Here is an 18,179-nt window from a genome sequence, read left to right on the forward strand (position 1 = left end):
TTTCTAGTGTTTTTATACTGACCACATAGTACTCTGTTCTATTCTTTCTTTTTAGCTAGTATGGCCTCCTATGCTAAAATCTGATTTCATATCTGCGTATGTTTTTTCCCTCTTCTCTCACAGTCAATATTTGTGGGGGGCTATCTATCTTTTGGGGATTTTCTCTGAGGCAAGATAGGTTTCCTGTTTCTGTCTTTAGGGGTAGTTAGATCTTAGGCTGTGCCGAGGGGTCTAGGGAGTGTTAGGTACCCCCCACGGCTACTTTTAGTTGCGCTGCTAGGTTCAGGGTTTGCGGTCAGTACAGGGACCACCTTCTCCAGAGTACGTCTCATGCTGCTCCAAGGCCACCAGATCATAACACCTTCCTCTGTGTCACCTGAAATCTAAATGCGTGAAATCTCAAACTCGCCGTCCTCATCAACTGGAGGAACAGTCTGCATCGCCTCCTTATCTGGACCATAAGATGGATGCCTCCCTGTACAGCAAAAAAGGAGAACACCGAGCTGAGGAAGACATATGATTATTAAGAGCAAACTCAGCTAGTGGTAGATATTCTGACCACATTTCCTGATTGTCTGCTACAAAACATCTCAGAAACTGCTCGACGTCCTGGTTCTTCCTTTCAGTCTGTCCATTGGACTCCGGATGATAACCTAACAAAAATGACAAATGAACCTTTAATCTGTCCCAAAAAGCACGCCAAAGCGAGCCAAAAACTGTGGTCCTCTATTGGAGACAATCTCCGTGGGAACCCCATGGAGCCTGACAATCTCTTTCACAAATGCCTTAGCTAGAGTAATTTATTGAACGGGACCAGATGACACATCTTACTAAACAACCCAGATGACAGAAAAACCCTCAGAGACCAGCAGATCAGTGATAAAATCCATAGCAAGAAGTGACCTTGGCAAACTAGGAACCTTCAAAGGGCACAGCAACCCTGCAGCTGGGGAATGTGAGGCCTTCGACCTAGCGCACACAGTACACTGACGCACCCACTTGATGATTTCTCTTTGCCACCCTGGCCACCAGAAACATTGACCGATCGACTTTGTAGTTTCTGAAATCTCTGGATAACCCACTAACTGAGACTCATGACATTCAGCAAAGAAAGCTCTGTGCAAGGCTCTAGGCACAAATAATTTACCATATGGAGTGTTATTTGGTGCAGCGTTCTGGGCCTCTAGGATGCTACTCTCCAACTCAAAACCCAATGCTGCCACCACCACCACTCGCTGCAAAATACATTCCTCCTTCTCAGTATTAACTGCTGGAGAGAAACTATGAGACATTCTATGTCCCAGAGATATACAGTATGTTACGGAGAAATGAAACCGGGCAAAAAACAGTGCCCACCTAGCTTGACGGGCATTCAAATATTTAGCAGCATCCAGATATATCAGATTCTTATGATCAGTAAAAACCTGTATCGATGTCTAGCCCCCTCCAAAAAATGTCGCCAATGCTCAAACGCGAGTTTAATAGCCAGCAACTCTCTGTTCCCAACATCATATTTGAGCTCAGTCTCTGAAATTTTTTTTATCAAAGAAAGCACAGGGATGCACCCCATCCTCTCCCTCTTGGGACAGAACTGCCCCCCACTACTACTGAAGAGGCATCAACCTCTACCAGAAATGGCATGGTCTCATCTGTCTGGATCAAAACAGGAGCAGAGCTAAACATCTCCTTGAGATGCTCAAAAGCCTTAACAGCCTCAGAGGACCATTGGACCGTATTGGAACCCTTCTTGGTGAGATCAGTTATAGGTTTATCGATCACAGAAAAATTCTTTATGAATTTTCTGTAAAAATTAGCAAACCCTAAAAATCTCTGAACTGACTTCAAACATTCAGGCCTAGGCCACTGAAGCACTGCCTGAACCTTCACTGGGTCCATTCCAAACCCATCACTAGAGACAAGGTACACAAAAAAAACTAATTTTCTGTACCGCAAACACACACTTTTCCGATTTAGCAAAGAGTGAGTTTTCGCTCAAAATCTGTAGAACTTCGCGGACTCTCTGCCAATGCGACTCCAGATCAGGTGAATAGATCAAAATATCATCCAAATAAACAATAACACTCCTACCAATCAACGACCTCAGAATGTCATTAATGAAATTTAGAAAAAAAGCAAGCGCATTAGTAAGGCCAAAAGGCATCACCAGACACTCAAAATGACCTTCCGTGTTAAAGGTTGTCTTCCATTCATCGCCCTCCTTCACCCGCAGCAAATTATATGCCCCACGAAGGTCAATCTTAGAGAACCACTTTGCTCCGGTTAGTTGGTTAAACAAATCTGGAATCAGAGGCAACGGGTAAGGATTGCACACAGTGATCTTATTAATCTCCCAAAAATCCAGACACGGCCCAAGGCCCCCATCCTTTTTTTTTTTTTTTACAAAAAAGAATCCTACAGCCACAGGGGACTGAGAGGGTCTTATATGACCTGCAGCTAAACCAGTCTGTAGGTATTCCTTTAAGGCCTCCCTCTCGGGAATCGTCAGATTAAATAAACGACTCTTAGGAAGTGTGGCACCTGGGACAAACTAAATAGCACAGTCATAATCTCTATGGGGTGGTAAAGCTTGCGACTCAACCTCTGATAATACCCTCCAGAAATCCTGAATGGCTTCAGGTAGCTCCTTCTTCACAACAGCAGCAATGTGAACATTACAACAATTACCATAACACCCCTTACCCCAGGACCTTATAGTACTAGATGACCAGTACAGCAAAGGATTGTGTATCTTTAACCAGGGTAAACCCAGGATGACTGGGCAAGGTAATTTAGCAAGGACAAACAAGTCTATACACTCCTGATGTTCCATATTCATATTAAGTGGGAACCCCGTAAACTTTCGAGAAATACACCAATGTTCCAGAGGAGTGTTATCAATAGCTAGAACAGGAATAGGAGATGACAATGGTTCAGAATCAAACATATTTGTCTAGGAATTGTTGATCAATCAAATTAAGTGCAGAACCACAAGCCACCATTACCTGAAAATCAATGGAATGACCATGATATGTGGTATTACCAGAAAAAAAACTCCTGCGGACCGTAAAAACTCAATATGAACAGGAGTGTTACTCCTACTGACCTTTTTTTTTCTTTCTTTATGCGAACCTATCAGTGCTTAATAAAATAGTCAGTCTTACCACAATACAAGCATAGCCCTTCAGAAAACCTCTTCTCCCTCTCCTGGGAACGAGAGGACATCGTCCCAAGTTGCATCGGTTCCCCACAGTCTACGGGGCTATTCTGAGAGACTGGGTCCAGCATTATAAGAGCCTTCTCTTCATTCTGTCTGCCTCTCAATCTTCTATACACACAGATAGCTAACTTCATAGCAGTTTCCAAAGTATCAGGTACAGGATATGCAATGAGCAAATCTTTAACTCTTTCACTCAAACCTGCTAAAAACTGACTCTTGAGCGCTGGGTCATTCCACTTGACCTCTGCGGACCATCGTCTGAACAGGATGCAATACCTCTCAGCATTAACAGAACCCTGTTTAAGCCATCTGAGCTCTGCCTCAGCTGATATGACCCGATCAGGATCAACATATAACAACCCCATAGCAGAAAAAAATGCTTCTGCTGATGTCAAACAAGGATTATCAGGATTATTATTATTATTTATTTATATAGCACTATTAATTCCATGGTGCTGTACATGAGAAGGGGTTACATCCAGGTTAGGACTGGGGATGAAATTGAGCCCTGGCATTTGAAATCACACTGGCCCATGGTGTCCCAGTCCCCAATAACCAGATGGGATATATTACTTATATTACCCTGGATGGAGGAAAGAAATATTTACTACAAGACCAATATTTCTAATTATACCCACGGCATGCTGAGGTAAGTGACAGAGTGACAGGCTTTGTGCTCCGTCACAACTGTTAACAGTACGAATGTCTTGAGAACATTGATTCTGTTAACAATGTAGCACACAAGGCAGCCCACAACCAGACCGGCCCTTCTGGCATTTGCCAGAATTGCCAAATGGCCAGTCCGGCCCTGGTTACATCAAAATACAAATATCACTAATAGTAAACAAAACTAACAATGACAGACTGGTACAGAGGGAAGAGGACCCTGCCCTTGTGGACTTACATTCTACAGGATTATGGGGAAGGAGACAGTAGGTTGAGGGTTGCAGTAGCTCCAATGGTGTTGAGGTGGCCGTGTGGTTTTTACAGGCTGTAAGCTTCTTTGAAAAGGTGGGATTTCTGGGTTTTTTTGAAGGATCCAAAAGTAGTGGATAACCGGATGTGTTGGGGCACTGAATTCCAGAGGATGGGTGATATTCGGGAGAAGTCTTGGAGGCAATTGGGTGAGGAGCGAATAAGCGTGGAGGAGAGGAAGAGGTCTTGGGAGGACCGGAGATTACGTGAGGGAAGATATTGAGAGATTTGTGTGGAAATATACGGAGGAGAAAGATTATGGATGGCTTTGTAGGTCAGTGTTAGTAATTTAGACTGGATAAGCTGGGAAATTGGGAGCCAGTGAAGGGATTTGCAAAGAGGGGAAGCAGGAGTGTAGGGAGGAGAGAGATTAATTAGCCGGGCAGCAGAGTTAAGGATGGACTGGAGAGGTGCAAGAGTGTTAGAAGGTAGGCCACAGAGGAGTATGTTGCAGTAGTCAAGGCGGGAGATGATTAGGGCATGCACAAGCATTTTGGTAGAATGTGGGTTGAGGAAAGGACAGATTCTGGAAATATTTTTGAGCTGGAGGCGACAGGAGGTGGCGAGAGCTTGGATGTGCGGTTTGAAGGACAGGTCAGAGTCAAGGGTTACTCCGAGGCAGCTGATTTTAGGGACAGGGGAAAGTGTGATTTCAGTTATTTTGATTGATAGATCAGGTAGGATGTAGTGAAAATGCCCAGATTTGGGGTTCATTTCGCAATAAAGACATAATAATCCCCACACGCTGTAATTCACTCCCAGAGGATCTGGGTCTAAGCCAAAAATATAGTAAACATGCATTTTTAAACGTAAAAAATTCCTGCCGTTTACCAGAAAAAAACTCAGGTAATCCTACCTTAGGGTCTTCAGAGCTTGCTCCAGAGTAATTACTCACATGCTGTTGCAGGTCGGCTACTTCCAAACTTACCCCTTGCAAGAGTTGAACAAGTTCTTGGACGCTGCACATATTGAAGGAATCCGGGAGATAATTTTTTTTTTTTTTTTATATGTGTGGCTGGACAAACTATTACGGAACTGCAGCACAGAACTAGGATAGAAGGGGGAAAACTAACCCTGCACTGAGACTAGGTTGATACTCTACGATGGAGTGGGCGACCCATTCCTTGCGAATAGACCCACCGACGATCCGAGGTAAAACTCAAGCGAAGACCTATAGACAGGGGGAAGGAGGTCCCTGAAAGATCTAAGGACTGGGAGCAGGTCACGTCCTAATAGAAAACACAGAGATGGTTGCAGAAACCAACTGAAAACAGAAACTAACGATAGCAGAACCAGAGATCCCAGAACTGCACAACATAAAACACAGAAAGCTATCAATGCACCTAGCCATTAACTCTAGCGGATTAACACTGTTGTCTGGCACAGAATGGGAGACAGGTGCTGGGTAATAAAGGGTTATACAATCACCTGACCTAAGAGATCCCAGCACCAGGGAAAAAAGACCAGCAGCCAGAAAATCACAACAAGATGGCGGATGGTCAAAAAACAAAACAGATTCTAATATTAAGGATAAAACATGCAATAAAATACAATTTGCACCCAATAAAACAACAGGAGTTTTCAGAGCGGGTACGACAACATCTTCTCCACCTTTACACACTCAGTGTTTCTGAATGATGAGTGGTTTCTCTAACCTGGAGATAACTTGACAATGCGTGGTATAACTTATCTTTATGTCACAGCAGCAGCATTAGCTGCTGCATGTGCTCTTGTGCATCTGTTCTATTAACACTCTAGAATAGGTTTCTATAACTATGACAAGATAGTAGCCTTTTAAATGTATTGTAATGATTACATTCTTAGACAAAATTAGTATTTTTTTGCAAATTAAATGTAGTTAGAAATGTATTTAAAATGACATTTCCTTTATTTTTATAAAACCCAAATAACCTTTTTAAGGCTAAATTCACACTAGTCATTTTTGCTGCTTTTTTATGCTAAGTTTTATGCTTTTTACAGTACCAGCAAAGTCTATAAGATTTCAGAAATCTCACGCACACACATTGGTTTTCTTGTCAGCAGTATTTTGTGCTTTGCATGATTTTTTGGAAAAAGAGCATGTCACTTTATTCATCCTTTTTTCAGCATTTTTCACCAATTGACTTGGTGAAAAAGCACTGAAAAATGCACTAAAAAGGTATCATGTTTTGCTACTTTTTTGTGTGAAAACCTGATTCTATGGAATGGGACTTTTTTCTTCAAGACTATACTTTATCAGCATGCACAAGAGACAAATCTAGCATGCCAAAACCACCGCAAACAATGCACAAAAAACAAAACGCTGCAAAATAAACAAGGAAATCATGCTTATTTTCTTCAACTTGTTTCCTGGCAAGAGATCAGGTTTTGCTGCAGAAAAAAAGCATAGTGTGAAATTACTTTAATAGCATCAAATATAATCTGGACTAAAATGTAATATAGTTTTGTGGCACCCCAGGAATCTGGTTGCCACAGTGGTATTGCCTGCCTCTGAGGGAGGGTGATGTCATGCTTGAAAGCGAGAAGGGATCCCCTTGGCAAGAAACATTGGCATATAACACTTTCCTGACTACAGACCAGAAGGGGGAGCTCTGGACCCGGTTTCAGTGTAGGTGCCCTATAAGTTCAGTCTTGGAGGAGGAGTTAGAAGTCAGTCTGTGTGAGACAGTGAAGGGAGAGGAAGCATGTGAGGAGAGAGAAACTGGAGTGGAGCTGCGATTGAGCTCACCCCAGGATTGAGCATAGGAAACCGGACACCGGAGTCCATGGTTGTGTGAGAGCTGCATGCCCCACACTTGAATCCGGTGAGCAGGAGATGGCAGGTCTCCTGACCACATCTGAGACCCAAAGGCACAGCAGCAGATTAGAGCCTGGAGTCACCACAAGAGAGGTGCCTGCCAGGCAGGTAGTGTTCCACCTGAGGGACAGATTGAGAGAGGGACTTGAGGAAAGCTAATGCATCAAGAACCCAGAATTCAGCACAGAAAGGAAGGCTTCCAACCTCACCAGGCTAGGGGGATTCTGAACTGCTTGCAGACTATCCGGATTTCAAAGGTCACCTGTCACCAGCATTCTGGACTGCACTGGCAATTAAAAGGTAAAGAGACTGTAAACCCTGTGTTTTCCAATTATTTCCTGCACCCCAACATCTACAACCCCTCATAGACTGTCCTGGTAGCCCTAGGGCCTCCGCTCCACTGGTGGGGAGCGAAACCATCTAAGCTGCATCACCATCGGTCCCAGCGGATGCCTTTAAGCAGTGTCGGCCATCCCTGGCCGAGTACCACAGGTGGCGTCATGAATAGAGTTGAGCGACCTTGACCTTTTTAGAGTCGAGCCGGGTTTTGCGAAACCCGACTATGTCCAAAGTCGGGTCGAGTGAAATCGGCCGATTATGACGTAAAGTCGGGATCGACCGAAACACGAAACCCAATGCAAGTCAATGGGGCAGCATAGTCGGCAGTGAGTGGGGGCCAGGAAAACACCTAGAGTACCCATTTTAATGTCAAAACCATCCATTCTTCTTAATGAAGCTTGTCAAGCGTAATTTACCTTATAATAATTGGAAGGCATTTGAAATTGGGGGTCATTTGGCTAAAGTTGAGGGGGGTAGGGCTGGTTCAAGTAATTAGTGGGCCCAGGAAATCTGGACCACGTCACGGCAGTGGAGCAGGGAGAGGTAAGTATTTCAACTTTGCAAGTGCTGTGAACCTGAGCAAGCAGGGGGGGCCCACTCGTTGGCATTGGCACTGGCACAGGGCCCCTCAAAGTACAGCGGTGTGTTTGCACGGCGGGGGCGCCTCCCACCGGCAGCAACACTTTTGCGTACTATGAGAGGCCCTGTGCCAGTGACGTCGCCAACTAGTATTCCTCCCCCCACCTGATGAAGGAACCTGCACTTTCATCTGCACCTTCCTCTTTGTCCCCGTGTAAGGTGGTATGGTATGCGGGAAGAGCAACCTGACTTTCAGCAGGGTCACAATGTTGTTGTGTAGCGTGCACGGGGAATGTTGCGTTATGGGTCAATGTACCAGCAGACTCATCTATCACTGGCTGGGCAATGGGCAGCATGAGGAGGAAACACAGATATAGACCCAAAGAATAAAGTTGGCTAAATGCAGTTCAAAATTGGTAACACAGGAATAACCAGGGGGCATTGCAGTGGAGGACAACTGGAATGAGAGGCTGACACAGAGAGTAGGGCCAAATCAGTAAGTAGTCGAAATGCAGTTCAAAATTGGCAACCGTAGTAAACAGGCGGCACAGCTTTGTTCAGTGGAGGAGAACAGCAAGGAGTGGCAGACACCGATAGTAGGCCCCAACCCAACTAGTAGGCCAAATGCAGTCTAACATTAACAACTACTTAACGAGAGGCTGAAAATGGTATTTCAGGACAGGAAACCAGGAGAACAGCAAGGAGTGGCAGACACCGATAGTAGGCCCCAAACCAACTAGTACGCCAAATGCAGTTGTTCCATTTAACCACAATTTAATGAGAGCCTGAAGATCGAAGCTCAGGAAAGGCAACCTGGGGAACACCTTGGAGTGTAACACACCATCTCTCTCCACCCCATACCCATTTTTTAGGCCTAATGCAGTGTACTTTTCTACAACTACTAAACGAGAGTCGGAAGACCGAAGCAATGGCAAGGAAACCTGGGGAACACCTTGGAGTGTAACACACCATCTCTCTCCACCCCATTCCCCATTTTTTAGGCCTAATGCAGCCTACTTTCCGACACCTACTAAACGAGAGCATGAAGATCGAAGCTCAGGAAAGGCAACCTGGGGAACACCTTGGAGTGTAACACACCATCTCTCTCCACCCCATACCCATTTTGTAGGCCTAATGCTGTGTACTTTTCTACAACTACTAAACGAGAGTCGGAAGACCGAAGCAATGGCAAGGAAACCTGGGGAACACCTTGGAGTGTAACACACCATCTCTCTCCACCCCATACCCAATTTGTAGGCCTAATGCAGCCTACTTTCCGACACCTACTAAACGAGAGCATGAAGATCGAAGCTCAGGAAAGGCAACCTGGTGAAAACCTTGGAGTGTAACACAACCTGTCTCTACACCCCATACACAATTAGTAGGCCTAATGCAGCGTAGTTTCCAACAGCTACTAAACGAGAGCCGGAAGATCGAAGCTCAGGAAAGGCAACCTGGGGAACACCTTGGAGTGTAACACAACCTCTCTCTACACCACGGAAGGGCTGATTCTTAGGAAGGAAGGCTGTTGTAAATAAGCATTGCGCGTCCGAGGGTGATTATATTCTTATTCGGTATCTACTCACCCTCGGACGCGCCATGCTTCTTGATTTGTAATTAATGTTTATTTGCAATGTGCTTTTGACTTACTCAATTATTTTTTTAATTATTGATTTTATTAAATTAATAGTTTAACATCTTATTGGAAATAATTTAAAGGAGACGCGACAGGACAACACTCGGTGGATGCCATATCTGTGTTAACAACTCCAAAAAACTTTCAGTTAACTTCTTGCAGGAGAAAGAAATTGTAGCTGTTGGACCTTTGTAGTACAGTTCCAGATATTTGTTGTGTGTTTGTTTTGATTGTTAAAATGTCTGCATTTGAGATCTCAACACGATCTTATTTTTTATAATCAAATTAATTTTTTAAATATTTTATTAGGTTGGTTCAAGGGGTACACGGGCCGCAGTAGACAGGTCAGTCGAGGCCTAGTGGAAGGAGGGACCGCAGATGCGCCACTGTTTCACCCATACACAATTAGTAGGCCTAATGCAGCGTAGTTTCCAACAGCTACTAAACGAGAGCCGGAAGATCGAAGCTCAGGAAAGGCAACCTGGGGAACACCTTGGAGTGTAACAACAACCTCTCTCTACACCACGGAAGGGCTGATTCTTAGGAAGGAAGGCTGTTGTAAATAAGCATTGCGCGTCCGAGGGTGATTATATTCTTATTCGGTATCTACTCACCCTCGGACGCGCCATGCTTCTTGATTTGTAATTAATGTTTATTTGCAATGTGCTTTTGACTTACTCAATTATTTTTTTAATTATTGATTTTATTAAATTAATAGTTTAACATCTTATTGGAAATAATTTAAAGGAGACGCGACAGGACAACACTCGGTGGATGCCATATCTGTGTTAACAACTCCAAAAAACTTTCAGTTAACTTCTTGCAGGAGAAAGAAATTGTAGCTGTTGGACCTTTGTAGTACAGTTCCAGATATTTGTTGTGTGTTTGTTTTGATTGTTAAAATGTCTGCATTTGAGATCTCAACACGATCTTATTTTTTATAATCAAATTAATTTTTTAAATATTTTATTAGGTTGGTTCAAGGGGTACACGGGCCGCAGTAGACAGGTCAGTGGAGGCCTAGTGGAAGGAGTGACCACAGACAGGCATCGAAGGCCTAAAATAATAACACATGGCTGTAGGCAATTTTAAATTGGTTCCAGGGGTACACGGGCAGCAGTGCCCTGGTCAGTGTAGTAGTAGTTGAAAGAATGGACCGCAGACAGGCATCGAAGGCCTAAAATAAAAAAATTGGGCTGGCTGTAGGCAATTTTAAATTGGTTCCAGGGGTACACGGGCAGCAGTGGTGTGGTCAGTGGAGGCCTAGTGGAAGGAGTGACCGCAGACAGGCATCGAAGGCCGAAAATAATAACACATGGCTGTAGGCAATTTTAAATTGGTTCCAGGGGTACACGGGCAGCAGTGGTGTGGTCAGTGGAGGCCTAGTGGAAGGAGTGACCGCAGACAGGCATCGAAGGCCTAAAATAATAACACATGGCTGTAGGCAATTTTAAATTGGTTCCAGGGGTACACGGGCAGCAGTGCCCTGGTCAGTGTAGTAGTAGTTGAAAGAATGGACCGCAGACAGGCATCGAAGGCCTAAAATAATAACACATGGCTGTAGGCAATTCTAAATTGGTTACAGGGGTACACGGGCAGCAGTGCCCTGGTCAGTGTAGTAGTAGTTGAAAGAATGGACCGCAGACAGGCATCGAAGGCCTAAAATAATAACACATGGCTGTAGGCAATTTTAAATTGGTTCCAGGGGTACACGGGCAGCAGTGGTGTGGTCAGTGGAGGCCTAGTGGAAGGAGTGACCGCAGACAGGCATCGAAGGCCTAAAATAATAACACATGGCTGTAGGCAATTTTAAATTGGTTCCATGGGTACACGGGCAGCAGTGCCCTGGTCAGTGTAGTAGTAGTTGAAAGAATGGACCGCAGACAGGCATCGAAGGCCTAAAATAAAAAAATTGGGCTGGCTGTATGCAATTTTAAATTGGTTCCAGGGGTACACGGGCAGCAGTGGTGTGGTCAGTGGAGGCCTAGTGGAAGGAGTGACCGCAGACAGGCATCGAAGGCCTAAAATAATAACACATGGCTGTAGGCAATTTTAAATTGGTTCCAGGGGTACACGGGCAGCAGTGCCCTGGTCAGTGTAGTAGTAGTTGAAAGAATGGACCGCAGACAGGCATCGAAGGCCTAAAATAAAAAAATTGGGCTGGCTGTAGGCAATTTTAAATTGGTTCCAGGGGTACACGGGCAGCAGTGGTGTGGTCAGTGGAGGCCTAGTGGAAGGAGTGACCGCAGACAGGCATCGAAGGCCTAAAATAATAAAACATGGCTGTAGGCAATTTTAAATTGGTTCCAGGGGTACACGGGCAGCAGTGCCCTGGTCAGTGTAGTAGTAGTTGAAAGAATGGACCGCAGACAGGCATCGAAGGCCTAAAATAAAAAAATTGGGCTGGCTGTAGGCAATTTTAAATTGGTTCCAGGGGTACACGGGCAGCAGTGGTGTGGTCAGTGGAGGCCTAGTGGAAGGAGTGACCGCAGACAGGCATCGAAGGCCTAAAATAATAAAACATGGCTGTAGGCAATTTTAAATTGGTTCCAGGGGTACACGGGCAGCAGTGGTGTGGTCAGTGGAGGCCTAGTGGAAGGAGTGACCGCAGACAGGCATCGAAGGCCTAAAATAATCACACATGGCTGTAGGCAATTTTAAATTGGTTCCAGGGGTACACGGGCAGCAGTGGTGTGGTCAGTGGAGGCCTAGTGGAAGGAGTGACCGTAGACAGGCATCGAAGGCCTAAAATAATAACACATGGCTGTAGGCACTTTTAAATTGGTTCCAGGGGTACATGGGCAGCAGTGTATGGTCAGTGGAAGTCTAGTGGAAGGAGTGACCGCAGACAGGCTTCCAAGGCCTAACATAACAAACTTGGGCTGGCTGTAGGCACTTTTAAATTGGTTCCAGGGGTACACGGGCAGCAGTGGTCTGGTCAGTGGAAGTCTAGTGGAAGGAGTGACCGCAGACAGGCTTCGAAGGCCTAACATAATAACATAGGGCTGGCTGTAGGCACTTTTAAATTGGTTCCAGGGGTACACGGGCAGCAGTGGTCTGGTCAGTGGAAGTCTAGTGGAAGGAGTGACCGCAGACAGGCTTCGAAGGCCTAACATAACAAACTTGGGCTGGCTGTAGGCACTTTTAAATTGGTTCCAGGGGTACATGGGCAGCAGTGTATGGTCAGTGGAAGTCTAGTGGAAGGAGTGACCGCAGACAGGCTTCCAAGGCCTAACATAACAAACTTGGGCTGGCTGTAGGCACTTTTAAATTGGTTCCAGGGGTACACGGGCAGCAGTGGTCTGGTCAGTGGAAGTCTAGTGGAAGGAGTGACCGCAGACAGGCTTCGAAGGCCTAACATAACAAACTTGGGCTGGCTGTAGGCACTTTTAAATTGGTTCCAGGGGTACACGGGCAGCAGTGGTCTGGTCAGTGGAAGTCTAGTGGAAGGAGTGACCGCAGACAGGCTTCCAAGGCCTAACATAACAAACTTGGGCTGGCTGTAGGCACTTTTAAATTGGTTCCAGGGGTACACGGGCAGCAGTGGTCTGGTCAGTGGAAGTCTAGTGGAAGGAGTGACCGCAGACAGGCTTCGAAGGCCTAACATAACAAACTTGGGCTGGCTGTAGGCACTTTTAAATTGGTTCCAGGGGTACACGGGCAGCAGTGGTCTGGTCAGTGGAAGTCTAGTGGAAGGAGTGACCGCAGACAGGCTTCCAAGGCCTAACATAACAAAATTGGGCTGGCTGTAGGCACTTTAAATTGGTTCCAGGGGTACATGGGCAGCAGTGTATGGTCAGTGGAAGTCTAGTGGAAGGAGTGACGGCAGACAGTCTTCGAAGGCCTAACATAACAAAATTGGGCTGACTGTAGGCACTTTTAAATTGGTTCCAGGGTAACACGGCCAGCAGTGGCCTGGTCAGTGTAGTAGTTGTAGAAAGAAGGGACCGCAGACAGGCTTCGAAGGCCTAACATAACAAAAATGTCAAAACAATGGTATTGTCAGTGCCAGGCATTGAAGGATGTCAGCGCCTAGACTACACATTGGTGAAGCTGTGAGAGATAATTTTGCTAGTGGTAGAGCACTGTTTGAGCTGGGGGGGAACTGTCTTGTGGCCGGCGGTACAGGCACAGGGCCCCTCATATTACAACGGTGTGTCTGACGTTGGGTGCGCACCACCACCGCCAGAGACACTTTATTGTACTATGAGGGACCCAGTGGCAGTGCCGTCGACCAAAAGCGGCCACACCCACCTCTTCAGACAAACAGCACTCTCAAGGGTCCAAGCGCAAAGTGGCGATAGCACGGCCCCGTGTGGGGAGTTTGGCCATTTCGTGAGGTGGAAACATGTCGTATGCTGGACAATCAGGTGAAGAAAATTACGAGATTGGAAAAGTCATTCAGAATAGTCCACAGGCAAGACCTTTTCATAGGAAAGCTAGGTGTCAGCCGGGCAGGGTGGGGCAAAAGATTTTGAAATCCAGTTGTGGTTCATTTTAATGAAGGTTAGATCATCTACATTTTGGGTAGCCAGACGAGTCCTTTTTTCTGTTAGTATTGAACCTGCAGCACTGAATACTCTTTCTGATAGGACACTAGCTGCCGGGCAAGCAAGCTCCTGCAATGCATATTCTGCCAATTCTGGCCAGGTGTCTAATTTGGATGCCCAGTAATCAAATGGGAATGACGGTTGAGGGAGAACGTCGATAAGGGATGAAAAATAGTTTGTAACCATACTGGACAAATGTTGTCTCCTGTCACTTTGAATTGATGCTGCAGTACCTGTCCTGTCTGCGGTCATAGAAAAATCACTCCACAACCTGGTCAGAAAACCCCTCTGGCCAACGCCACTTCTGATTTCTGCCCCTCTAACACCTCTGGTCTGCTGGCCCCTGGAGCTCGTGTGAGAACTATCACGGGCGCTGTGTGCAGGGAATGCCAGAAGCAAACGGTCAACAAGAGTTGATTGTTTTGTTGCTAATATTAGTTCCAAGTTCTCATGTGGCATAATATTTTGCAATTTGCCTTTATAGCGAGGATCAAGGAGGCAGGCCAACCAGTAATCGTCATCGTTCATCATTTTTGTAATGCGTGTGTCCCTTTTGAGGATACGCAAGGCATAATCCGCCATGTGGGCCAAAGTTCCCGTTGTCAAATCTGCGGTTGTGCTTGGTTGAGGGGCAGTTGCAGGCAAATCTACGTCACTTGTGTCCCTCAAAAAACCAGAACCCGGCCTTGCCACGCCACCAATTTCCCGTGCCCCCGGGAAAGCTTCCTCATTAAAAATATACTCATCCCCATCATCCTCCTCATCCTCCACCTCCTCTTCGCCCGGTACCTCGTCATGTACACTGCCCTGACCAGACAATCGCTGACTGTCATCAAGGCTTTCCTCTTCCTCTGGTGCAGACGCCTGATCCTTTATGTGCGTCAAACTTTGCATCAGCAGACGCATTAGGGGGATGCTCATGCTTATTATGGCGTTGTCTGCACTAATCAGCCGTGTGCATTCCTCAAAACACTGAAGGACTTGACACATGTCTTGAATCTTCGACCACTGCACACCTGACAACTCCATGTCTGCCATCCTACTGCCTGCCCGTGTATGTGTATCCTCCCACAAAAACATAACAGCCCGCCTCTGTTCGCACAGTCTCTGAAGCATGTGCAGTGTTGAGTTCCACCTTGTTGCAACGTCTATGATTAGGCGATGCTGGGGAAGGTTCAAAGAACGCTGATAGGTCTGCATACGGCTGGAGTGTACAGGCGAACGGCGGATATGTGCGCAAAGTCCATGCACTTTGAGGAGCAGGTCGGATAACCCCGGATAACTTTTCAGGAAGCACTGCACCACCAGGTTTAAGGTGTGAGCCAGGCAAGGAATGTGTTTCAGTTGGGAAAGGGAGATGGCAGCCATGAAATTCCTTCCGTTATCACTCACTACCTTGCCTGCCTCAAGATCTACAGTGCCCAGCCACGACTGCGTTTCTTGCTGCAAGAACTCGGACAGAACTTCCGCGGTGTGTCTATTGTCGCCCAAACACTTCATAGCCAATACAGCCTGCTGACGTATGCCAGTAGCTGCCCCATAATGGGAGACCTGGTGTGCAACAGTGGCAGGTGCGGATGGAGTGTTTGTGCGACTGCGGTCTGTGGACGAGCTCTTGCTTCTGCAGGAGGACGAGGAGGAGGAGGAGGAGGAGGGGGTGCGAACGGCTACAGACAACTGTTTACTAGACCGTGGGCTAGGCAGAACTGTCCCAAACTTGCTGTCCCCTGTGGACCCTGAATCCACCACATTTACCCAGTGTGCCATGATGGACACGTAACGTCCCTGGCCATGCCTACTGGTCCATGCATCTGTTGTCAGGTGCACCTTTGTGCTCACAGATTGCCTGAGTGCATGGACGATGCGCTCTTTAACATGCTGGTGGAGGGCTGGGATGGCTTTTCTGGAAAAAAAGTGTCGACTGGGTAGCTCGTAGCGTGGTACAGCGTAGTCCATCAGGTCTTTGAAAGCTTCGCTTTCAACTAACCGGTAGGGCATCATCTCTAACGAGATTAGTCTAGCTATGTGGGCGTTCAAACCCTGTGTACGCGGATGCGAGGCTAAGTATTTCCTTTTTCTAACCATAGTCTCATGTAGGGTGAGCTGGACTGGAGAGATGGAGATCGTGGAACTAGCGGGGGTGCCGGTGGACATGGCAGACTGAGAGACGGTGGGAGATGGTATTGTTGCCGCCGGTGCCCTAGATGCAGTGTTTCCTACTACGAAACTGGTGATTCCCTGACCCTGACTGCTTTGGCCTGGCAAAGATACCTGCACAGATACAGCAGGTGGTGCGCTAAATGGTGGTCCTACACTGCCGGAAGGGATGTTGCGTTGATGACTAGCTTCATTGGCCGAGGGTGCAACAACCTTAAGGGACGTTTGGTAGTTAGTCCAAGCTTTCAAATGCATGGTGGTTAAATGTCTATGCATGCAACTAGTATTGAGACTTTTCAGATTCTGACCTCTGCTTAAGGAAGTAGAACATTTTTGACAGATGACTTTGCGCTGATCAATTGGATGTTGTTTAAAAAAATGCCAGACTGCACTCTTTCTAGCATCGGATACCTTTTCAGGCATTGCAGACTGAGCTTTAACCGGATGGCCACGCTGTCCTCCACCAGGTTTTGGCTTTGCCACGCGTTTTGGGCAAGATACGGGCCCGGCAGATGGAACCTGTGGCGATGTTGATGCCTGCTGCGGCCCCTCCTCCTCCTCTGCTTCAGAACTGCTGCCGCCTGCACCCTGTTCCCCCAATGGCTGCCAATCGGGGTCAAGAACTGGGTCATCTAATAACTCTTCTTGTACCTCCTGCGCAACTTCGTCTGTGTCACCGTGTCGTTCGGTGGTATAGCGTTCGTGATGGGGCAACATAGTCTCATCAGGGTCTGATTCTTGATCAGCACCCTGCGAGGGCAATGTTGTGGTCTGAGTCAAAGGACCAGCATAGTAGTCTGGCTGTGGCTGTGCGTCAGTGCACTCCATGTCAGATTCAATTTGTAATGGGCATGGACTGTTAACTGCTTCACTTTCTAAGCCAGGGACGGTATGTGTAAAGAGCTCCATGGAGTAACCCGTTGTGTCTCCTGCTGCATTCTTCTCTGTTGTTGTTTTTGCTGAAGAGGACAAGGAAGTGACTTGTCCCTGACCGTGAACATCCACTAACGACGCGCTGCTTTTACTTTTACCAGTTTCACGAGACGAGGCAAAAGAGCTAGAGGCTGAGTCAGCAAGATAAGCCAAAACTTGCTCTTGCTGCTCCGGCTTTAAAAGCGGTTTTCCTAATCCCAGAAAAGGGAGCGTTCGAGGCCTTGTGTAGCCGGACGACGAACCTGGCTCCACAGCTCCAGACTTAGGTGCAATATTTTTTTCCCCACGACCACCTGATGCTCCACCACTACCACTACCCTCATTACCAGCTGACAATGAACGCCCCCGGCCATGACCTCTTCCACTAGACTTCCTCATTGTTTTAAAAACGTAACCAAACTAACGTTATTTGTTGCAGTCACACAACTTACACGGTGAGCTATAACTTCAGTATGATTTAGCTACCCCTTTACAGGTTGGTGAGACCACAGCGAAAATCAGGCCCAATGTTACACACTCTTTTTTTGGTGGCTGCAAATTAGAGAGATGCCCCACACGCAGGACTGTCACTGAAGCACAAATGTTAATATTAATGTCACACTATTATTTTTTTTTTAGTTTTATTTTTTTCAGGAACACTTTAGAAACCCCCCCAAAAAAAAAAAATTGATTTTTGCAGGGAGAATTTAGAAAACAAATGTAACAAACTATATGCTTTCTATGGGCCACTGAGTGAGAGATGACGCACACAGGAATCAGGAGTGGCACACAAGCCCAGAGGCCAATATTTTTCTACCAATGATTGATGGAGTTATTTTCTCTGGTAGATTTTGGAACCCAAATCAAGGGAAAAAAATATAGGCTTTCTATGGACCACAATTGGAGAGAGAGAGAGAGAGAGAGAGAGAGAGATGGCACACCCAGGAGTCAAGACTGGCACACAAGCAGAAAGGCCAATATTAATCTCCCACTGTTTTTTTTGGTTGTTTTTTTTTT

Source organism: Ranitomeya imitator, chromosome 1, assembly GCF_032444005.1.
Source record: "Ranitomeya imitator isolate aRanImi1 chromosome 1, aRanImi1.pri, whole genome shotgun sequence".
NCBI classification, from domain to species: domain Eukaryota; kingdom Metazoa; phylum Chordata; class Amphibia; order Anura; family Dendrobatidae; genus Ranitomeya; species Ranitomeya imitator.